General features: G+C 41.4%; 1 protein-coding gene and 1 long non-coding RNA gene across 2 annotated transcripts in view; one reads left to right on the top strand and one right to left on the bottom strand.

Moving 5' to 3' along the window:
• Positions 1 to 25,492, bottom strand: part of LOC133569132 (uncharacterized) — a 62,579-nt gene that overhangs the window by 4,463 nt on the left and 32,624 nt on the right. The gene's annotated exons all lie outside the window — the stretch shown is intronic.
• The window catches only part of rnf152 (ring finger protein 152), a 45,735-nt gene continuing 38,408 nt past the window's right edge, over positions 18,166 to 25,492 (top strand). Inside the window, exon 1 of the mRNA XM_061921306.1 lies at positions 18,166 to 18,300. The gene's annotated coding sequence lies outside the window, so the exon portion shown is untranslated. The remainder of the gene's footprint in view (positions 18,301 to 25,492) is intronic.

Raw genomic sequence — 25,492 nt, 5'->3', positions numbered from 1 at the left:
GTATATGTGTTCCAAGAAATACTTGAAAATATATACACCCCTCCCCGCTACCACCACTTCAACCACGTCCCCCCAACCAACCACCCACATAAATCCCCCCATTTCCCGAATTTGGAGGTCTCAAGGTTGGCAAGTATGCAGGGAAGGATCCGGAGACATACCGAAGAACAACATCTAATGATGCCTGACACTCCCCCTTTATCTCTAAAATGAGTTTGCAGACCATTGTCGGGACTATGAGTTGACTCTCCTGCCGCCTGCTCGCACAAGATAGTCCTTCTTCTAATCCTCTCGGGGACGAGGAGAACATCCGATCCGCGAGACCCCCGCTGCCTTTATTTATCACGATTTGGAGCGCTTCATTTACCGCCACGCTTTTTGCCGGCCGCAGAGGAGCCGGTGAGAAAAGGTCATTAGACCTGCGGATGCTGCAGGGAGGCCCATTTAAAAAGAAAAAGCCTCCACCTTGCAGAATGCGGAAATGTCAGCGCTTGTGTGTGTTATATTAAATATATTCATCCTCTTAGTATTCCCAATGAAGGTCAGGTCCTGGGAAAAAAAAAAAAGAAAGAAAATTCAATTTCTTCCTGGGTTCCTGGATGTTAACGTGGCCCTGGCTCCTCACACACCCCCACGCCCCCGCGTCCAGAGCGGGAACCGAATCAGGCCGCCATCATTCATCACCCGCCCAGGCAAGATGGGAGAATTAATTAGCGCGGGGAGGAGGCCAAGTGGTCTTCGTTAGCCGCCAACAGGGGGCGCCACCTGCGTCTGGCGACACGTTCAAGGGGGGGGGGGGGGGGGGGGGGCTATCATTCTGCATAAGGGGGGGCAGATTTAGAGAAATAAATATGTTTATTTTTAGGAACACTAATACAAAACCTCACAACAATGACAGACCTCATTAGAAAACGGAATGGAATTTTACATTTTTTTTTACTGAATGAGACCTAAATTGCAGAAACCCCGTTTCCATATGAGTTGGGAAATTGTGTTTGATGTAAATATGTGTTTGATGTAAATATAAACAGAATACAATGATTTGCAGATCCTTTTCAACCCATATTCAGTTGAATATTTCTAAAAACAATACTGATAAAAATTGAGGAATGCTCATCAAACGCTTATTTGGAACCTCCCACAGGTGTGCAGGCTAATTGGGAACAGGTGGGTGCCATGATTGGGTATAAAAAGAGCTTCCCCCAAAAAATGCTCAGTCTTCCACAAGAAAGGATGGGGCGAGGTACACCCCTTTGTCCACAACTGCGTGAGCAAATAGTCAAACAGTTTAAGAACAACGTTTCTCAAAGTGCAATTGCTAGAAATTCAGGGATTTCAACATCCACGCTCCATAATATCATCAAAAGGTTCAGAGAATCTGGAAAAAAAATCACTCCATGTAAGCGGAGTGACCTTCAATCCCTCAAAAACAAACATCAATCTCTAAAGGATATCACCACATGGGCTCGGGAAGACTTCAGAAAACCACTGTCACTAAACACAGTTGGTCGCTACATCTGTAAGTGCAAGTTAAAGCTCTACTATGCAAAGCGAAAGCCATTTATCAACAACATCCAGAAACGCCGCCAGCTTCTTTGGGCCCGAGATCATCTAAGATGGACTGAAGCAAAGTGGAAAAGTGTTCCGTGGTCTGACATTCAAATTGTTTTTGGAAATATTCAACTGAATATGGGTTGAAAAGGATTTGCAAATCCTTTTCAACCCATATTCAGTTGAATATGCTACAAAGACAACATATTTGACGTTCAAACTGATAAACATTTTTTTGTTGTGTGCAAATAATCATCAACGTTACAATTTGATGCCAGCAAAACGTGACAAAGAAGTTGGGAAAGGTGGCAATAAATACTGATAACGTTGAGGAATGTGTCACAGTTATTTTGGTGTCGAACCCCAAGATGCAGAGACGGAGGCAGGCATGGAGTGAGCAAACATGATTTGAATATAAATACTAAGACAAAACCAAACAAAGGGGTTCAAACCAAAAGCGCGCACGTGGGCGGATGAAAAAAAACAAAAGGCCTTTAGCATAGAAGCGAACGAGAAACAAAAAGGAACTTTAGCATGGAAGCTAGAGGATAACAAACAGAAAAACTGGAAATAGCTATGGCTAAAAAAACCCAAATAGGATACAAGGGTACAAATAGGAGCGGGCTGATTGGCAACAGGTGTGACCGGGTGCCAATCACCCGCAGCTGAGGAGGAACACAGCACTCGGGGAACAAGACAGGAAGCTGACGAAATAAGAGCACTAGACAGGAACTAAAGACAGGAGATACTAAACACAGAGGAAACAGACAAATGCAGAGGAAAAGTAAAACATAGACAAACTGTCAGGGGAAAGCCTGACAGAATGCTCATCAAACACTTATTTGGAGCATCCCACAGGTGTGCTGGCTAATTGGGAGCAGGTGGGAGTCATGATTGGGTATAAAAGCAGCTTCCATGAAATGCTAAGTCATTCACAAACAAGGATGGGGCGAGGGTCACCGCTTTGTAAGCAAATTGTTGAAGAATTTTAGAACATTTCCCAACGAGCTATTGCAAGGAATTTAGGGATTTTACCATCTACGGCCCGTAAAACCATCAAAAGGTTCCAAGAATCTGGAGAAATCACTGCACGTAAGCGATGATATTACAGACCTTTGATCCCTCAGGCGGTACTGCATCAAAAACCGACATCAGTGTGTTAAGGATATCACCACATGGGCTCAGGGACACTTCATAAAACCACTGTCAGTAACTACAGTTGGTCGCTACATCTGTAAGTGCAAGTTAAAACTCTACTATGCAAAGCGAAAGCCATTTATCAACAACACAGAGGAACGCCGCCGGCTTCGCTGGGCCCGAGCTCATCTAAGATGGACTGATGCACAGTGGAAAAGCGTTTTGTGTTCTGACGAGTCCACATTTCTAATTATATTTGGAAACTGTGGACGTGGTGTCTTCTGGAACAAAGAGGAAAATAACTATCCGGATCCTAGCAACGTTATCATGGACGCCCCTGCTTATTTCAGCAAAACAATGCCAAGCCACGTGTTACAACAGTGTGGCTTCGTAGTAAAAAAGTGCGGGTACTTTCCTGGCCCGCCTGCAGTCCAGACATGTATCCCATCGAAAATGTGTGGCGCATTATGAAGCGTAAAATACGACAAGACCCCAGACTGTTGAACGACTGAAGCTCTACATAAAACTAGAAAGGGAAATAATTCCACTTTCAAAGCTTCAACTATTAGTTTCCTCAGTTCCCAAACGTTTATTGAGTGTTGTTAAAAGAAAAGGTGATGTAACACAGTGGTGAACATGCCCTTTCCCAACTACTTTGGCACGTGTTGCAACCATTAAATTCTAAGTTAGTTATTATTTGCAAAAGAAAAAAGAGTTTATGAGTTTGAAGATCAAGTATCTTGTCTTTGTAGTGCATTCAACTGAATATGGGTTGAAAAGGATTTGTAAATCATTGTATTCTGTTTATATTTACATCTAACACAATTTCCCAACTCATATGGAAACGGGGTTTGTACATGAAAATAAAGAATGTGTGATTTACAATATTATCTATGAAGGATAAAACACTGAATATTTACGACATAACAATCAATCGAAACGCAACAAAAATGCAACAAACAGCCATAGTAACTAATTAGATGACTATAGCAACTAATTAGATGACCATAGTAACTAATTATATTACCATAGTAACTAATTAGATGACCATAGTAACTAATTAGATGATTATAGCAACTAATTAAATGACCATAGTAACTAATTAGATGACTATAGCAACTAATTAGATGACCATAGTAACTAATTAGATTACTATAGTAACTAATTAGATGACTATAGCAATTAATTAGATGACCATAGTAACTAATTATATTACCATAGTAACTAATTAGATGACCATAGTAACTAATTAGATGATTATAGCAACTAATTAGATGACCATAGTAACTAATTAGATGACTATAGCAACTAATTAGATGACCATAGTAACTAATTAGATGACTATAGCAATTAATTAGATGACCATAGTAACTATTTAGATTGCTATAGTAACTAATTATATTACCATAGTAACTAATTCAATGACCTTAGTAACTAATTAAATTACTATAGTAACTAATTATATTACCATAGTAACTAATTAGATGACTATAGCAACTAATTAGATTACCATAGTAACTAATTCAATGACCATAGTAACTAATTAGATTACTATAGTAACAAATTATATTACCATAGTAACTAATTCAATGACCATAGTAACTAATTACATTACCATAGTAACTAACTAGATTACTATAGTAACTAATTATATTACCATAGTAACTAATTATATTACCATAGTAACTAATTAGATGACTATAGCAATTAATTAGATGACCATAGTAACTAATTAGATTACTATAGTAACTAATTATATTACCATAGTAACTAATTCAAAGACCTTAGTAACTAATTAGATTACTATAGTAACTAATTATATTACCATAGTAACTAATTAGATGACTATAGCAACTAGTTAGATTACCATAGTAACTAATTCAATGACCATAGTAACTAATTAGATTACTATAGTAACTAATTATATTACCATAGTAAATAATTCAATGACCATAGTAACTAATTAGATTACTATAGCAACTAATTAGATTACCATAGTAACTAATTCAATGACCATAGTAACTAATTAGATTACTATAGTAACTAATTATATTACCACAGTAATTAATTAGATGACCATAGTAACTAACTAGATGACTATAGCAACTAATTAGATTACCATAGTAATTAATTCAATGACCATAGTAACTAATTAGATTACTATAGTAACTAATTATATTACCACAGTAACTAATTAGATGACCATAGTAACTAATTAGATGACTATAGCAACTAATTAGATTACCATAGTAACTAATTCAATGACCATAGTAACTAATTAGATTACTATAGTAACTAATTATATTACCATAGTAACTAATTACATTACCATAGTAACTAACTAGATGACCATAGCAACTAATTACATTACCATAGTAACTAACTAGATGACCATAGCAACTAATTACATTACCATAGTAACTAACTAGATGACCATAGTTACTAATTATATTGCCATAGTAACTAGTTAGATTACCACGGGGAGTAGGCGTGGCACAGTTGGGAGAGTGGCCGTGTCAGCAACCTGAGGGTTCCTGGGTCGATCCCCAGCTTCTACCAACCTAGTCACGTCCGTTGTGTCCTTGAGCAAGACACTTCACCCTTGCTCCTGATGGGTCGTGGTTAGGGCCTCGCACGGCAGTTCCCGCCATCAGTGTGTGAACGGGTGAATGTGCGAAATAGTATCAAAGCGCTTTGAAGGTAGAAAAGCGCCATACAAGTTGTGGAGGAGGGGCGTGGCCTGCAGGCCTGCCGCGGAACGGGGTGTGCAAGGACCGGCCTCAAAGACAGCGACAGGTGAGTGGATGGCCCGGGTGGGCCTTGTTATCTAATCACCTTTATTAGCAGCAGCCGTGATGAGACGAGTAGTTGGAGTTGGGAGTGGGAGCCAGAGAGCGAGAGAGAGACACAGACGCGGAAAAAAGAGATTTTGCTGAAAAGCAAAAAACCTTGGGCTATTTGATGAAAATAAAACAGTGTTGTACCCCTGATCCAGGCTCTCTAGGGCAACCTCTACACAAGTATAAACCATTTAACTTTTACACATTCTTTATTTTCATGTTCATTCTAGGGTCTCATTCAGAAAAATGTTTTAAAAATCCATTCCGTTTTTTAAGGTGGTCTGTCACAACGTTTTTTTTTTAGCATTCAAGCAGACATTATTGTGAGGTTTTGTATTAGTGTTCCTAAAAATAGGCCCCCCAGACACATTTTTTCTCTCTAATAATTGCCCAGGTCTGGGCTAGCTGTCAGGTTTGTACCTGACAGTTTGGTCATGTTTTAGTTTTCCCTCTGTGTTTGTCTCATTTCCTGTCAGCGCTCTTATTTTGACTTTATTTCCTGTTGTTTTCCCCTCAGCTGTAGCTAATTGGCACGGGGCCACACCTGGTGTCAATCAGCCAGCTGCTATTTACACCTGCTTGTTCCTCCACTCTGGGCTGGATTATCGTCATCAATACTTGTAACTTCTACCTGTTACTTGTCGCTAGTCCTGTATGCCGTGGACTGCTTTCCGTCTTTTTGTTCCTAGTTCCTGTTTGCTGGATCCGGTTTGCCCTTTTCCAGTTTGGCTGTTCCTGGTTCTTGGTTTGTGTTTCCTCTTTATTTTTTACAATTTCGGACATTAAATTATGTTTTCCTATTCAATGCATCTTGGGGTTCGTCACCAACATACTGTGACACTAGCGGGGCGTCCTTGCCGAAAAACCGGACTGAGACCTTAAAATGGAGGTAGGATACCGAACTGTGACTATGGTTCCAACGCGCCCCCGAGTCATAAAGTAGGATCAAGAAGCAAAACAATAAACGAAAAGGTGATATTTCCGGAAGCTAAGACTTAACCTGCTTACTGAGTCTCCATCTCGGGTCCTCGTAAAGTCATTCCCATTCATTCCCCGGGCCTCCATTTCCGGAGCCGGACCCCCCGGATCCTTCAATAGCCTGAATAAAGTCCGTCCCACGGCGACTGCGGATCCGATTATAGCGTCCCGGCTGTCGGCAGTTGGCGGCGGGGTCACCTTGCTGGCGCCGCGCCGTTCTCCTTCTTCTTCGGAGGGAAGAAGGACATTTTGGATCTCCGGGATGCTGTTGTCATGGTTACGATAGTCAAAAAACCCCAGGCGAAGTTGGCGTGAGCCTAACAAGCCCAAGTAGCGGGGGAAGAATAATGGAAGGGGCGGCATGGTGTAGTGGGTGGAGCGGCCGTACCACAAACCTGAGGGTTGCAGGTTCGCTTCCCACCTATGGACATCAAAGTCGCTGCCGTTGTGTCCTTGGGCAGGGCACTTCACCCTTTGCCCCCGGTGCCGCTCACACCGGTGAATGAATGATGAATGAATGATTGGTGGTGGTCGGAGGGGCCGCTTCCGTCAGTCTACCCCAGGGCAGCTGTGGCTACAGATGTAGCTTACCACCACCAGGTGTGAATGAATGATGGGTTCCCACTGCTCTGTGAGCGCTTTGAGTATATAACAATAGAAAAGCGCGATATAAATCTAATCCATTATTATTATTATTATTATTATAAGTGTGTCTGCAGGAAACGTGCAATAGGCGCACTTCCTGCAGACATTTGGAGGACCGGTGACATTGAAAGCGCTCCGATGTTCTTTATCAGCCTCCGGATGTTGTCAACAAACCATCTGATAAAACAAGGGTGTCAAACTCAAACACAGAGTGGGCCAACAAATTTTAAACGGAACAAAGCCGCGGGCCAAGGTTGAACAAATCAAGTTTTGCATTAAATATTGAACAAGCAAGGCTTATATAACTTTAGTGACATGCAAAATCCAGTTTCAAATAATAATAATAATTAAAGCTGCAAGCAGCGTTGGTCGGGTCCGCCTTTGGCTGCTGCCCCCGAGACCCACGGCCGGATAAGCGTTAGAAGACACCTTGGAGCCACTATTTTGAGAATCTAACGCATTGTAAAAGTAATGCAGTTGTTGTATTGAAGTGAAAATATCAAACTTCCTGTTGATTTTTGCCAAAGTATATAAATTATTAAAATGTAGGTCTAAGTGAGACCTACATAGTGTTTTTTGTTTCATGTCTCTCTGACATTCCTACCGGAAGTTACAAGCAGTTTTGTCTGTGTTTTCTTCCTAGGAGCAGTTTGTCCGTGTTGTATTCCTAGGGGGGCGGTAGAGCGCAATTTTGAGTTTTGAGGTTAGGTTTTTTCATCAGATCACAATTTTTGCCAGACCTGATGTGTGTGTCAAGTTTGGTGAGTTTAGAAGCATTTTAAGGGGGTCAAATTACAGCTCAAAGAGGCAAAAATGACATTTTTTAGGAGACTTTGCACAGGGGTTCTTTAAAGGCACGTAAAATCAAAACCTGAGAACTTCTCAAAACTCTGTTCTATACTTTTAATCAGAAGGGTTCAATCTCTCTCCTGTGCGAGTTTGAAGCCAAAACAACAAACGCACTCAGAGGAGATAATGTTTGAAGAAAGGTGACCGGTTTTTACAAAACTTTTGTTTTGAAGGGGGGATTGCAAACTTCCTGTAGATTTTTCTTGGGGGTTGTCAATCTATGAAATGTAGGTCTAAGCGAGACCTACATAGAGGTTTTTGTTTCATGTCTCTCCGACATTCTTACCGGAAGTTACAAGCAGTTTTGTCTGTGTTTTCTTCCTAGGAGCAGTTTTTTCAGTGTTTTATTCAAAAATAGCGCTAGAGCGCAATTTTGAGTTTTGGGGTTTGTTTTTTTCATCAGATCGCAATATTCGCCAGTCCTTATGTGTGCGCCAAGTTTGGTGACTTTTGAAGCATTTTAAAGGGGTCAAATTACAGCGCAAAGAGGCAAAAATAGCATTTTTTGCGAAAATTTTATTTTGAAGGGGTTTTTGCCAACTTGCAGACTTCCTTGGAAAGAAGTAAGGAATACTCATGTTGCTTTTCTACACTCATACTCATATAAATATACATCATTATAAGGGGCTTCACGGTGGCAGAGGGGTTAGTGCGTCTGCCTCACAATACCAAGGTCCTGCAGTCCTGGGTTCAATCCCAGGCTCGGGATCTTTCTGTGTGGAGTTTGCATGTTCTCCCCGTGAATGCGTGGGTTCCCTCCGGGTATTCCGGCTTCCTCCCACCTCCAAAGACATGCACCTGGGGATAGGCTCCTCCCACTTCCAAAGACATGCACCTGGGGATTTCTGTCTGTCGTTCCGCCGTAGGTTTTTTTCCTTTTATGGAAGGCTTTTTGTAGAGGATAAATGATGAAAAAAACACTGAATTGAACGATTTAAAAGAGGAGAAAACACAAAAAAAAAATAAAAAAATTTTGAAACATAGTTTATCTTCAATTTCGACTCTTTAAAATTCGAAATTCAACGGAAAAAAATGAAGAGAAAAACTGACTAATTTGAATCTTTTTGAAAAAATTCAAAAAATTATTCATGGAACATCATTAGTCATATTTCCTGATTACGATTAATTTTACAATTTTGCTGACATGTTTTAAATAGGTTAAAATCCAATCTGCACTTTGTTAGAATATATAACAAATTGGAGCAGGCTATATTTCTAACAAAGACAAATCATTATTTCTTCTAGATTTTTCAGAACAAAAATTTTAAAAGAAATTCAAAAGACTTTAAAATAAGATTTAAATTTGATTCTACAGATTTGCCAGAATAATTTTTTTTTAAATTTTAATCATAATAAGTTTAAAGAAATATTTCACCAATATTATTCGTCGAAAAAAACGAAACTAAAATGAAGAATTAAATTAAAATGTATTTATTTATTCTTTACAATAAAAAAAAGTTAATTTACTTGAACATTGATTTAAATTGTCAGGAAAGAAGAGGAAGGAATTTAAAAAGTAAAAAGATATATGTGTTTAAAAATCCTAAAATCATTTTTAAGGTTGCATTTTTTCTCTAAAATTGTCTTTCTGAAAGTTATAAGAAGCAAAGTAAAAAATAAATGCTAAGGAAGACCAAGTCTTTAAAATATTTTCTTGGATTTTCAAATTCTATTTGAGTTTTGTCTCTCTTAGAATGAAAAATCTCCAGCAAAGCGAGACCAGCTTGCTAGTAAATAAATACAATTAAAAAAATAGAGGCAGCTCACTGGTAAGTGCTGCTATTTGAGCTATTTTTAGAACAGGTCAGCGGGCGACTCATCTGGTCCTTACGGGCGACCTGGTGCCCGCGTTGGTGACCCCTGCTGTAAAAGATGCATAACGTAACCCCAGCCTCTACTGTATCAATCAATCAATCAATCAATGTTTACTTATATAGCCCTAAATCACTAGTGTCTCAAAGGGCTGCACAAACCACCACGACATCCTCGGTAGGCCCACATAAGGGCAAGGAAAACTCACACCCAGTGGGACATTGGTGACAATAATGACTATGAGAACCTTGGAGAGGAGGAAAGCAATGGATGTCGAGCGGGTCTAACATGATACTGTGAAAGTTCAATCCATAATGGATCCAACACAGTCGCGAGAGTCCAGTCCAAAGCGGATCCAACACAGCAGCGAGAGTCCCGTTCACAGCGGAGCCAGCAGGAAACCATCCCAAGCGGAGGCGGATCAGCAGCGCAGAGATGTCCCCAGCCGATACACAGGCAAGCAGTACATGGCCACCGGATCGGACCGGACCCCCTCCACAAGGGAGAGTGGGACATAGGAGAAAAAGAAAAGAAACGGCAGATCAACTGGTCTAAAAAGGAAGTCTATTTAAAGGCTAGAGTATACAGATGAGTTTTAAGGTGAGACTTAAATGCTTCTACTGAGGTAGCATCTCGAACTGTTACCGGGAGGGCATTCCAGAGTACTGGAGCCCGAACGGAAAACGCTCTATAGCCCGCAGACTTTTTTTGGGCTTTGGGAATCACTAACAAGCCGGAGTCCTTTGAACGCAGATTTCTTGCCGGGACATATGGTACAATACAATCGGCAAGATAGGATGGAGCGAGACCGTGTAGTATTTTATACGTAAGTAGTAAAACCTTAAAGTCACATCTTAAGTGCACAGGAAGCCAGTGCAGGTGAGCCAGTATAGGTGTATATATAGGTATATATGTATATAAGTATATACAGTATAGGTGTATATATAGGTATATATGTATATAAGTATATACAGTATAGGTGTATATATAGGTATATATGTATATAAGTATATACAGTATAGGTGTATATATAGGTATATATGTATATAAGTATATACAGTATAGGTGTATATATAGGTATACATGTATATAAGTATATACAGTATAGGTGTATATATAGGTATATATGTATATAAGTATATACAGTATAGGTGTATATATAGGTATATATGTATATAAGTATATACAGTATAGGTGTATATATAGGTATATATGTATATAAGTATATACAGTATAGGTGTATATATAGGTATATATATGTATATAAGTATATACAGTATAGGTATATATATAGGTATATATGTATATAAGTATATACAGTATAGGTATATATATAGGTATATATGTATATAAGTATATACAGTACAGGCGTACTGTGATCAAACTTTCTTGTTCTTGTCAAAAGTCTAGCAGCCGCATTTTGTACCAACTGTAATCTTTTAATGCTAGACATGGGGAGACCCGAAAATAATACGTTACAGTATGTTCTATGCGCCTTATATATGAACAAAGTTTTAAAATAAGCCATTCATTGAAGGTGCGCCTTATAGTGCGGAAAATATGGTAATGGACCCAAAACAACATTAAAAAAACATCTGTGTTATTTTGTAGACCACAAGTCAACAAAGTGGGGACCACAAACTTTTTGCACCGAACTCAAACTAGAGCACGGGTGTCAAATTCTGGCCCGCGGGCCAAATTTGGCCCGCCATGTAATTTATTTTGGCCCTTGAGACAATATTAAATTAACATCAGAGCTGGCCCGCCGGTAATATTCATCACTAATTTTAATACTTGCCAACCCTCACGATTTTCCCAGGAGACTCCCGAATTTCAGTGCCCCCCTTCCCCCCAGGAAATCTACCGGGGCAACCATTCTCCCGATTTCCACTCGGACAACAATATCGGCGCCGTGCCTTAAAGGTACTGCTTTTAGCGTCCTCTACAACCTGTTGTCATGTCCGCTTTTCCGCCATACAATCAGCGTGCCGGCCCGGTCACGTAATATATGCGGATTCTACACACACACACACACACACAAGTGAATGCAAGGCATACTTCTTTTCTTTTTCTTCTATGTCCCACTCTCCATTGTGGAGGGGGTCCGGTCCGATCCGGTGGCCATGTACTGCTCGCCTGTGTATCGGCTGGGGACATCTCTGCGCTGCTGATCCGCCTCCGCTTGGGATGGTTTCCTGCTGGCTCCGCTGTGAACGGGACTCTCGCTGCTGTGTTGGATCCGCTTTGGACTGGACTCTCGCGACTGTGTTGGATCCATTGTGGATTGAACTTTCACAGTATCATGTTAGACCCGCTCGACATCCATTGCTTTCCTCCTCTCCAAGGTTCTCATAGTCATCATTGTCACCGACGTTCCACTGGGTGTGAGTTTTCCTTGTCCTTACTACCGAGGATGTCGTAGTGGTTTGTGCAGCCCTTTGAGACACTAGTGATTTAGGGCTATATAAGTAAACATTGATTGATTGATACTTGGTCAACAGTCATACAGGTCACACTGAGGGTGGCCTTATAAACAACGTTAATTTTAACTGGGTTGTACTTGTATGGCGCTTTTCTACCTTCAAGGTACTCAAAGCGCTTTTGACACTACTTCCACATTCACCCATTCACACACACATTCACACACTAACCAGCACACATCAGGAGCAAGGGTGAAGTGTCTTGCTCAGGACACAACGAGGTTGGTACTAGGTGGGAATTGAACCAGAGACCCTCGGGTTGCGCACGGCCACTCTCCCACCGCGCCACGCCGTCCCTTTGTGCTCGTCTTTTGTTTTCATTAGTCAAGTTTGTTCTCGGCCATTGTGCGCGCCCCTTGTTTGTAGTTTGTTAGTGTTGAAAAAAAAAAAAAGATGTCCCCACCTTCACGCCGTCCCCGCTCCAATCACCCCGCACCAACACTGTTACAAATATGCACTAACAACACTAACAAACTACAAAAAAAGAAGCAAACAAGGGGCGCGCACAATGGCGGAGAACAAACTTGACTAATGAAAACAAAAGACGAGCACAAAGGGACTGCGTGGCGCAGTGGGAGAGTGGCCGTGCGCAACCCGAGGGTCTCTGGTTCAATTCCCACCTGGTACCAACCTTGTCACGTCCGTTGTGTCCTGAGCAAGACACTTCACCCTTGCTCCTGATGGGTGCTGGTTGGCGCCTTGCATGGCAGCTCCCTCCATCAGTGTGTGAATGTGTGTGTGAATGGGTGAATGTGGAAGTAGTGTCAACAGCGCTTTGAGTACCTTGAAGGTAGAAAAGCGCTATACAAGTACAACCCAGTTAAAGTGTGAACCCACACCAAACAAGAATGACAAACACATTTCGGGAGAACATCCGCACTGTAACACAACATCAACACAACAGAACAAATACCCAGAACCCCTTGCAGCACTAACTCTTCCGGGACACTACAATATGCACCCCCGCTACCAACAAACCTCGATTTTGCATGTTCAATTTTCAATGCAGAACTTGTTTGGGTCCCTATTTCTCTCCTCTCCCTTATCTCTCCTGCTTGCTTCTTTGTTTTGTCTTGTCTTAACTTTCTTGTTGCCTCTTTTTGCACTGCTCTCCAAATCTAAACATTGGAACTATTTAACCGGCCTCAACAAAATTGACAAGATCTTGGGTTTGGGGGAACCTGTTGTCGTGACCAAGCGGTTGTTGCCGGACACACCACGGACTCTTGGGAGAAGAAGGAGTGCCGCGTGCCTGGCGACTCTTTTCTGTCGAGGACGTGGAGATATCCACCTATTCCGAATTATGACAACAGGACATTTGCTGATTGGAGTAAGCGTTGCTCTGGTTTGTCGACAAATTGGAAGTTTCCCAAAGCTGCCACAAATGATTGGAGGATGCGGGAAGAACTGTGGATTACATCGGACTGTCCACCCCGCAGTTTTTGAGGACCGGCCATAGACAATTTTAGAGTGAAAAGCACATTTTATTTTCACTCGCATACAAATCATTTTAACTTGGATTTTTTCCCCTGGCTTCACTGCAGGAAGACACAACAAACTCGCTTTTTTGTCTCTCATGGACACACACACCTGTTGTTGTGAACTTTGGACTAGCGACGGCAATTACATCAAAGCCGCGGAACAGAGACACACTACAGGCTTATACACACACACATACACACATAAATATACGCCACACATACACCCTCCTGTCCCCCAATCCGACGCCCTCGATGCAATCCCGTAGGGGTGATGAATGGATGGTCAGCGCCTGAGAGCTGCGACCTACCACCATGACCTTGAACTACCTTCCCTCTGTTGCTAGATATCTCGAGATGTATGTTGTAATATGTGGAGGTTTTTTCTCACTCCGAACTTGAGATGTATGTTGTAATATGTATATGTGGAGGTTTTTTCTCACTCCGAACTGGACCCCCTTAGGAGCCCAGTCTGGATTGTATTTTTTTACTCATCCTTCCCCAACGTTGACCTTTTTCCCATCTTTTACGGGGCGCCTTATGGCGACCCATCAGCGTTCCTGTTCTGTAACCCTGTTTGTTTGTCTAATCTTGAACAGGTTTGTGCTGAGAACAAAGTTTCGTTGTACTTGTTGCAAAGACAATAAAGACCTAACTACCTATTAAAAGGTTAAGTTGTTCAACTTTGGCCCGCGGTTTAGAATTTTGGCCCACTCTGTATTTCAGTTTGACACCCCTGAACTAGAGCGTTTCTCAGCAAACACAGTCAGACACTAACCTGAAGCAAAAAGGCAGACTTCAATAATAAACACTGCCACCTGCTGGTGGGGAGCCAAGGCTTGTGGTCCCTGAGGCCAGCGCATATGTTTGCCTCCCAGAGGGCCGCCTTCATCCTTCTGAGCACAGCCCCACCCACCCCAACCCCCGCGCCACATCCTGCCAGTCGCAAGGACAAAAAGAATTCTCGGAAAAGGAGTTCAGACGGCCGAGGTGGCGAAATGGGGCCCCGGGGGACGGTCTTTGACAGCGCCGAACACCTGCCGCGCATTTGCAGGAAACGTGGAGCAACATTTGGCATCTCCCATGGAGACGGGCAGCAAGCGGTGTTGTTTGTGGTAGACAAAGACGAAGGGTGATGCCGAGTCGCTTGGTTCCCACTCTGAAAGGCTGCAGACTGAGAGGAAGCTGGCCTGGTGCGTCCTGGACTTTACCTGCCGAGTCGCGGCTCAATAAATTTGCTCTTTCAAAGTCTAATATTTGATGCAAAGTAATTGGAGCCTTACATAAGTCATCCATCCATGTTCTACTGCTTGTTCCTAACTCAGCTGCACCCCGGCGGAAGGCGGAGTACACCCTGGACAAGTCGCCACCTCATTACAGGGCCAACACAGATAGACAACATTCACACACTAGGGACCATTTAGTGTTGCCAATCAATCTATCCCCGCGTGCATGTCTTTGGAGGTGGGAGGAGCCTATCCCCGGGTGCATGTCTTTGGAGGTGGGAGGAGCCTATCCCCAGGTGCATGTCATTGGAGGTGGGAGGAGCCTATCCCCAGGTGCATGTCTTTGGAGGTGGGAGGAGCCTATCCCCAGGTGCATGTCTTTAGAGGTGGGAGGAGCCTATCGCCAAGTGCATGTCTTTGGAGGTGGGAGGAGCCTATCCCCAGGTGCATGTCTTTGGAGGTGGGAGGAGCCTATCCCCAGGTGCATGTCTTTGGAGGTGGGAGGAACCTATCCCCAGGTGCATGTCTTTGGAGGTGGGAGGAACCTATCCCCAGGTGCATGTCTTTGGAGGTGGGAGGAGCCTATCCCCAGGTGCATGTCTTTAGGGGTGGGAGGAGCCTATCCCCAGGTGCATGTCTTTGGAGGTGGGAGGAACCTATCCCCAGGTGCATGTCTTTGGAGGTGGGAGGAACCTATCCCCAGGTGCATGTCTTTGGAGGTGGGAGGAGCCTATCCCCAGGTGCATGTCTTTAGGGGTGGGAGGAGCCTAAACCCAGGCGCATGTCTTTGGAAGTGGGAGGAGCCTATCCCCAGGCGCATGTCTTTGGAGGTGGGAGGAGCCTATCCCCAGGTGCATGTCTTTGTAGGTGGGAGGAGCCTATCCCCAGGTGCATGTCTTTGGAGGTGGGAGGAGCCTATCTCCAGGTGAAGTGAAGTGAAGTGAATTATATTTATATAGCGCTTTTTCTCAAGTGACTCAAAGCGCTTTACATAGTGAAACCCAATATTTAAGTTACATTTAAACCAGTGTGGGTGGCACTGGGAGCAGGTGGGTAAAGTGTCTTGCCCAAGGACACAACGGCAGTGACTAGGATGGCACAAGCGGGAATCGAACCTGCAACGCTCAAGTTGCTGACACGGCCACTCTACCAACCGAGCTATGCCAGGTGTATGTCTTTGGAGGTAGGAGGAGCCTATCCCCAGGTGCATGTCTTTGGAGGTGGGAGGAGCCTTTCCTCCATTTCACCCGTTTGCTCCTTCGTATCACTTTTTACGTTTATACATTTTTTCAATTGTATTTTTAAAATGCGCCGTTAAAAAATACCTGCGGGCCACAAATGGCCCCCGGGCCCATACTTGCCAACACTCCTGGATTTTATGTGAGACTCCCAAAATTCAGCGCCTCTCCCGATAACCTCCCGGGACAAATTTTCTCCTGAAAATCTCCCGAAATTCAGGCGGAGCTGGAGGCCACGCCCCATCCAGCTCCATGCGGACCCGTGTAACGTGTCGACATTTACGTCCGCTTTCCCATAAATGATAAATGATAAATAGGTTGTACTTGTATAGCGCTTTTCTACCTTCAAGGTAGTCAAAGCGCTTTGACACTACTTCCACATTTACCCATTCACACAAACATTCACACACTGATGGAGGGAGCTGCCATGCAAGGCGCCAACCAGCACCCATCAGGAGCAAGGGTGAAGTGTCTTGCTCAGGACACAACGGACGTGACGAGGTTGGTTCTAGGTGGGATTTGAACCAGTGACCCTCGGGTTGCACACGGCCACTCTCCCACTGCGCCACGCCGTCCCATACTATAAACAGAGTGTCTGCCCAATTACGGTATAACTGTAGAATGATCGAGGGCGAGTTCTTGGTTTCTTATGTGGGTTTATTGCTAGGCAGTCTCATAAACGTCCTCCCAGCGCGGCAGCAACACACAACAACAGCAGTCACGTTTTCGTCTATCAATCAATCAATGTTTACTTATATAGCCCTAAATCACTAGTGTCTCAAAGGGCTGCACAAACCACAACACAAACCACTACGACATCCTTGGTAAGCCCACATAAGGGCAAGGAAAACTCACACCCAGTGGGACGTCTACCGTAAAGCAGTTCGTCTGCCGTAAACAGCAATGTTGTGACACTCTTAAACAGGACAATACTGCCATCTACTGTGCATGCATATGTGACAATAACATCCACGGCTTTTAGAGCAGTGGTTCTCAACCTTTTTTCAGTGAAGATTTTTTTTTAATTCAAGTACCCCCTAAACAGAGCCAAACATTTTTGGTTGAAAAAAAAAAAAAAAGATGAAGTAAAATACAGCACTATGTCATCAGTTTCTGATTGATTAAATTGTAAAATTGCTCATTTGTAGTGGTCTTTTTTTAACTATTTGGACAAAAAGATATATAAAAATAACTAAAAACTTGTTGAGAAATAAACAAGTGATTCAATTATAAATGAAGATTTCTACACATGAGGTGGCGACTTGTCCAGGGTGTACTCCGCCTTCCGTCCGATTGTAGCTGAGATAGGCACCAGCGCCCCCCGCGACCCCAAAGGGCGGCATAGCTCAGTTGGTAGAGCGGCTGTGCCAGCAACTTGCGTGTTGCAGGTTCGATCCCCACTTCCGCCATCCCAGTCACTGCCGTTGTGTCCTTGGGCAAGACACTTTACCCACCTGCTCCCAGTGCCCCCCACACTGGTTTAAATGTACAAATTAGATATTGGGTTTCACTATGTAAAGCGCTTTGAGTCACTAGAGAAAAAGCGCTATATAAATATATTTCACAATAAGCGGTAGGAAATGGATGGATGGATCGTTGTAAACATACTCCTCCCCCTCTTAACCACGCCCCCTCACCCAACCCCCAACCCACCTGGGACACCCCTGATCTATAGCTATAATGTCACGTGACGGCATGCCGTGGTGTGTTTACGCAACATTACATAACGTGGGAAAAGGGAACATGTCAGAACTTGACCCCCCCTAGAAAAAAAACATTCTTTCTTGCGGTTGTTTGGTAAAAAGACAACACAATAAATAAAAATGACACAAAGACGGAATTGATAAGCGCTAAGGTGCCATGACGTCATAAAAGTTGCAACATGGCGTTACCTTGCACAACCTGTGCGTGCGCGCGCATGCAGGAGGGAAGCGGGCAGGCGGGGAGGGCGTGTCCGCCTGGCGGAGGAGGAGAGGCGGCCGCCTGCCTCCTTGTGTGTCCGCCTTGTGTGCTGTTGTGTTGCACACGACGACCACACACGCCAAGAGGCTGCTAGAAGACGAGAGGTGAGTTTTCTCCACCTTTCTTTACGCCCGACGCTTTGTTCGCGTGCTCGTGGCCGGAACAATGATGCGTTCACGGTCACGGAGAGATGTCTGTTTGTTTGAGCGCTCATGCGCGCTGCTCGTCCTCCATCGTTCAGGAATATGCGAGCCAACTAACTTTCGGCCGGGGAAAGGGAAGATGCAGATGTGCGTTTGTCATGCAGATGTGTGTGCGGAACAAAAGGTCACACCGGGAAGAGTTGAAAAGACATTCGGGAAGAGTCAACTCAATCCTGCAGGATTACTCCGTCTTTGCAGGTTATAAGCACTAAAAACTAACGAAATGCATGTAAACAACATTGTTGTTTACACCAGACTCAGACATGGCAGAAGTAAAAAAAAACAAAAATCATCCATAAATAGTGTGAATGTTCCTTATTAAAAGCACATTTAAAGTCATGGACTAGCGGCATGTTCAGTTTGAGAACAAAGTGCAGCTTCTTCAAACCAGAGGTGGCTTTCGAGATGTGACGTTCACAAGCGATTCGCGTCTTAAGAACGGCTCTTTTAGATGAACGATTCACACTCTGGAGTCGGTTTTTTTTTCTCACGCAAATGCAAATACAGCTTTAGAGAACGCCCACCAGACTTGAGGTTGGACTAGAAAATGAGTCAAAGAAAACAGCATTTGGATTTAATTTTGTTTAAATAAAGAATATATATATATATATATATATATATATATATATATATATATACACACACACACACATGTACCCCGCCTTCTACCTGAATGCAGCTGAGATAGCCTCTAGCACCCCGTGCGACCACGAAAGGGACAAGCAGTATAAAATGGATGGATGAAGATTAACATATGTGTGTGTATATATATATATATATATATATATGTATATAAATATATATATATGTGTGTTTGTATATATACATACATATAGATGCATATATATAGATAGATAGATACATACATATATACATACACACATATAGTGTATATATATGTGTGTATATATATATACATACATAATATATATGTATATATATATATATATACATACACATATAGATACATACACACACACATATATATATATTGTATGTATATATGTGTATATATACATACAGACACCAACACATATATATGTATATATATATGTTTATATGTATATATACACACATATATACTTTCAATATAGATATGTGTGTGTATGTATGCATACATATAAATGTGTAATTATGTATATGTATGTGTGTGTATATATATATATATATATGTATATACACACATATATAGATACAAACACACACATATATATATATATATAAATACAAGTAATAAATACAATAATAAAAATACATGGTACACACACATATATATGAATATATATATATATATATATATATCTGTGTTGGCCCTGCGATGAGGTGGCAACTTGTCCAGGGTGTACGCCACCTTCCGCCCGATTGTAGCTGAGATAGGCACCAGCGCCCTCAAAGGGAATAAGTGGTAGAAATGGATGGATGGAGATATATATATATGTATGTATGTATGTATGTATGTATGTGTATATGTATATATATATTGTATATATATTATTTTTTTAGCATGTATTTATCTATATTTTATTTATTTATTTTATTTTGATTCATTTTTCAAATATTTCAAGCGTATTCACATGCTATTGTGTATTCACATTTTTTTTTATAAACTAGTTTTTATTCCAGTTGTATTTATGCTTTTTAAACTCATAAGTACGTGTTATTCTTTCTTATCATTTGCTCAAATGTTCTTGCACTACTAAGTTTTTGAGGTGAAGGGAAATTCAAAACAGTGAAGTCTTGGTCAAAGCATGGGAGGGAATATGGCAACATTTTATGGAAGGTTTACAATGAAAACAACAACTAATTATAGACAGACAATATTTCAATGGAAATCATCTGATCCACATGTGATCTTATGACTGCTATCATTGATTCAAAAAGAACCATAGATAAATAAGATTTGTGAGTGAATTTGGAGGCTTGTAAGCCAGCAAGAACATGCCAAACATTCCCTGCTTTGTTGTTTTCTTTTTTGGGCCAAACAAGGAATCTTGAAGGCGTGACAGAGGTCTCATATTCGGGACTGGACTAACTGGCCTAAGAGCCCCCAGGGGCCCACCATGTTGCAGGGCAGAGTTAACCCTTTAATCCTCAGTGTTTCAGGCACCGCCCCTGTTTGTACATCACTGTTAGCTAAGGGTGGGACGCTTCACTAAATCCTCAAGACTTTATTATTCTATATCCTAATAATCCACAATTACTATTTAGTTATTTGATCAATTACATTTTTTATCTCATTTTACATTTGTATTGCTATTTTTTAAAAGCCCCAACACAATCGTTAGCAAAGTTTTTTTGTTTTGCAAATTTAGCTGGTAAGCGTCACATATTTAGTTAGCTGTTAGAATGCCAACGCCACCAGGCTATCTTTTTTAATAGCATATTTTCTAATGAATTATATTTTTTAAGCAAATTATATTTATTTAGTGCTTTTCTATAGTGACTCAAAGCGCTTTACATACACGCGAAAACATTTTTTAACATTTTTTTTTTACCCATACATTTAGTATTTTAGCATGCTAACAATTAGCATGCTGGCTTTTTTAAAATCAAATATAGCAGGTATACACTTCAGTGTCATATGTTTCGGTATTTCACTGATGCTAACTGTAGGCACGCTATTTTAACTTGTTAGTATAGTACTGATATATATATATATGTATGTGTGTGTGTATATTTATATATATAAATGTGTGTGTGTATATATATATACATACATACATACACACACATATATTTGTGTATATATACATATGTATATATGTGTATTAATAAATATGTGTGTGTATATATATATATATATATATATATATATATATATATACACGCAAACATGTATATATATATACATATATATACACACATATATATGTATATATATATATATATATATATATATATATATAATATACATATATACATATGTGTGTATATATACACACATATAAATGTGTGTATATATACACACATATAGTTTAATCTAGCTCGCCAAATCATTAAAGTGGCCTGCCAAATAATTTAAGCCAGCCCATCAAACCATTAGTGCTAAATATTTTGTGTCCCTCCAAAATCATTTAATGTACCCGCCAAATCATTGGTGTGGCCTGCCAAATCATTTAATCTACCCGCCAAATCATTGGCGTGGCCTGCCAAATCATTTAATGTACCTGCCAAATCATTAGTGTGGCCTGCCAAATTATTTCAAGTTCCCACCAAATAATTTAATGTACCCGCCTAATCATTAGTGTGCCCTGCCAAATCATTTAATGTACCCGCCTAATCATTATAGTGGCCTGCCAAATCATTTAATGTACCCGCCAAATCATTTAGGGTACCCGCCTAATCATTAGTGTGGCCTGCCAAATCATTTCATGTACCCGCCTAATCATTAGTGTGGCCTGCCAAATCATTTAAAGTTCCCACCAAATATTTTAGCTGCCAATTCATTTCATGTACCCACCTAATCATTAGTGTGGCCTGCCAAATCATTTAATGTACCCGCCTAATCATTAATGTGGCCTGCCAAATCATTTAAAGTTCCCACCAAATATTTTAATGTACCCACCTAATCATTTGTGTGGCCTGTCAAATCATTTCATGTACCCACCTAATCATTAGTGTGGCCTGCCAAATCATTTCATGTACCCGCCTAATCATTAGTGTGGCCTGCCAAATCATTTAAAGTTCCCACCAAATATTTTAATGTACCCGCCTAATCATTTGTGTGGCCTGCCAAATCATTTCATGTACCCGCCTAATCATTAGTGTGGCCTGCCAAATCATTTCATGTACCCGCCTAATCATTAGTGTGGCCTGCCAAATAATTTCATGTACCCGCCTAATCATTAGTGTGGCCTGCCAAGTCATTTAAAGTTCCCACCAAATATTTTAATGTACCCGCCTAATCATTTGTGTGGCCTGCCAAATCATTTCATGTACCCGCCTAATCATTAGTTTGGCCTGCCAAATTATTTAAAGTTCCCACCAAATCATTTAATGTACCCGCCTAATCATTAATGTGGCCTGCCAAATCATTTAATGTACCCGCTTAATCATTATAGTAGCCTGCCAAATCATTTAAGTTCCCACCAAAACATTTAATGTACCCGCCTAATCATTAGTGTGGCCTGCCAAATCATTTAAAGTTCCCACCAAAACATTTAATGTACCCTTCCTATTCATTAGTGTGGCCTGCCAAATCAATTCATGTACCCGCCTAATCATTAGAGTGGCCTGCCAAATCATTTAAAGTTCCCACCAAAACATTTAATGTACCCGCCTATTCATTAGTGTGGCCTGCCAAATCATTTAAAGTTCCCACCAAAACATTTAATGTACCCGCCTATTCATTAGTGTGGCCTGCCAAATCATTTAAAGTTCCCACCAAAACATTTAATGTACCCTTCCTATTCATTAGTGTGGCCTGCCAAATCATTTAATGTACCCGCCTAATCATTAGTGTGGCCTGCCAAATCATTTAATGTACCCGCCAAATCATTAAACTGGCATTCCAAAACATTTAGTGTGGCCCACCAAATTTTTTGATCGAGGCTGCCAAATCATTAGAGTGGCCCACCAGATAATTAATTTGGCCCGGCAAATCATTTAATGTGGCCCACCAAATAATTTATTGTGGCCTGCCAAATCATTTAATTTGGCCCTTCAAGTCATTTATTGTGGCCCTCCAAATAATTTATGTGGCCAGAAAAACATAATAATAATAAAGCCCTTTCTGGCTACATTTTGAAAGAAAAAAGTGTCTGATCACACAACAAGATGTTGTTTTGGTTGCCAAACATGTCGCTGGTCACATGACTTACCATGTCAGAGCAGTAATGCAAACATGTACGCTAATCAAAAGAGTTGCAAGGTGTGTTTCTATTCATGTACAGAACATTATTCACTGTTACAAGCTGTGTGTGGATCATTTGACGGTGATGATGAACTTAAAAAAAAAGACTAGTGCTCAAAGTCTAAACACCGGTGGTTGCCGCCCAGAGGGGAAGTTTGCGGGTAAAAAACAGGAAGTGCTCTGCCTGTCTCCGCACGCAAGTCCATGAAGATTGTACTTTCGCCACAACAAGGGAAGCTGAAATTAGTGCTTATCTTTAAAGGGGAACATTATCACCAGACCTATGTAAGCGTCAATATATACCTTGATGTTGCAGAAAAAAGAAAATCTATTTTTTTAACCGATTTCCGAACTCTAAATGTGTGAATTTTGGCGAATGAAACGCCTTTCTATTTATTGCTCTCGGAGACGTCACCTAGGTAATAAAGCCGGCATTTTCTCAAACACATTACCAACATCCGCGTCTCAGCTCTGTTATTTTCAGTTTTTTCGACTATTTTCTGGAACCTTGGAGACATCGTGTCTCGCCGGTGTGTTGTCGGAGGGTGTAACAACACTAACAGGGAGGGACTCAAGTTGCACCAAGGTTCAAGGTTCAAGGTTCAAGGTTCAACTTTATTATCTCCGCGGGGAAATTTGTCTTGGACACAGTGCATCATTGCCTTCTTAACATACACAAAAACAACAGAACAAAAACACAAGCACAACCACAACCAGACAACTAACATTTAAACATCTAAACTTAATGAAATTAAAAAAAGGATGTCCGCTAACTTGACGTCTTCCACAGAGCTGGAACAGTGTGAGTGTTAAAGGGGAACATTATCACCAAACCTACGCAAGCGTCAATATATACCTTGATGTTGCAGAAAAAATACCATGTATTTTTTTAACCGATTTCCGAACTCTAAATGGGTGAATTTTGGCAAATTAAACGCCTTTCTGTTTATCGGTCTTCTAGCGATGACGTCAGAACGTGACGTCACCGAGGTAACACACCCGCCATTTTCATTTTCACATTACAAACACCGGGTCTCAGCTCTGTTATTTTCCGTTTTTTCGACTATTTTTTGGAACCTTGGAGACATCATGCCTCGTCGGTGTGTTGTCGGAAGGTGTAACAACACTAACAGGGAGGGATTCAAGTTGCACCGCTGGCAAGAAATCTCCCGCCAGACCCCAGAAAAATTACCATGTATTTTTTTAGCCGATTTCCGAACTATAAATGGGTGAATTTTGGCAAATTAAACGCCTTTCTGTTTATCGGTCTTCTAGCGATGACGTCAGAACGTGACGTCACCGAAGTAATACACCCGCCATTTTTATTTTCACATTACAAACACCGGGTCTCAGCTCTGTTATTTTCCGTTTTTTTCGACTATTTTTTGGAACTTTGGAGACATCATGCCTCGTCGGTGTGTTGTCGGAGGGTGTGACAACACTAACAGGGAGGGATTCAAGTTGCACCACTGGCAAGAAATCTGCCGCCAGACCCCCATTGAATGTACCGGAGTGTCTCCACATTTGACCGGCGATGCTAAGACAGACATGGCACAGAGATGTATGGATAACCTGCAGATGCATTTGCAACGATTAAGTCAACGAAATCACAAAGGTGAGTTTTGTTGATGTTGTTGACTTATGTGCTAATCAGACATATTTGGTCACGGCATGACTGCCAGCTAATCGATGCTAACATGCTACGCTAATCGATGCTAACATGCTATTTACGCTAGCTGTATGTACATTTGAAACTAGATACCTACATTTAATGCGAAACAAACACTTACCAATCGACGGATTTAAGTTGCTCCAGTGTCACAAGATGCGAAAGTCCTGATCGTCTGGTCCGCACATTTTACCGGTGATGCTAATAACGCAGCCATGCTATGGGCCACTTCATTAGGTACACCCACGCTGTGGCCGGATAGCGTCAATAGCTATTCGCTCAATAGCTTCAATTTCGTTTCCGCTATCTGCCTCCATACTCCGACCATCTGTTTCAATACATGCGTAATCTGTTGAATCGCTTAAACCGCTGAAATCCGAGTCTGAATCCGAGCTAATGTCCCTATATCTTGCTGTGGTAACCGCCATGTTGTTTGTATTGGCAGCCCTGTATGACGTCACAGGGAAATGGATAGTGGTTTCGAAGATAGCGAATATAAGGCACTTTAAAAGCTTTATTTAGGGATATTCCGGGACCGGTAAAATTTTGAAAAAAACTTCAAAAAATACAAC

Source organism: Nerophis ophidion, linkage group LG15 (assembly GCF_033978795.1).
Source record: "Nerophis ophidion isolate RoL-2023_Sa linkage group LG15, RoL_Noph_v1.0, whole genome shotgun sequence".
Lineage (NCBI taxonomy): Eukaryota > Metazoa > Chordata > Actinopteri > Syngnathiformes > Syngnathidae > Nerophis > Nerophis ophidion.
This window is presented reverse-complemented; position numbering and strand designations above follow the sequence as displayed.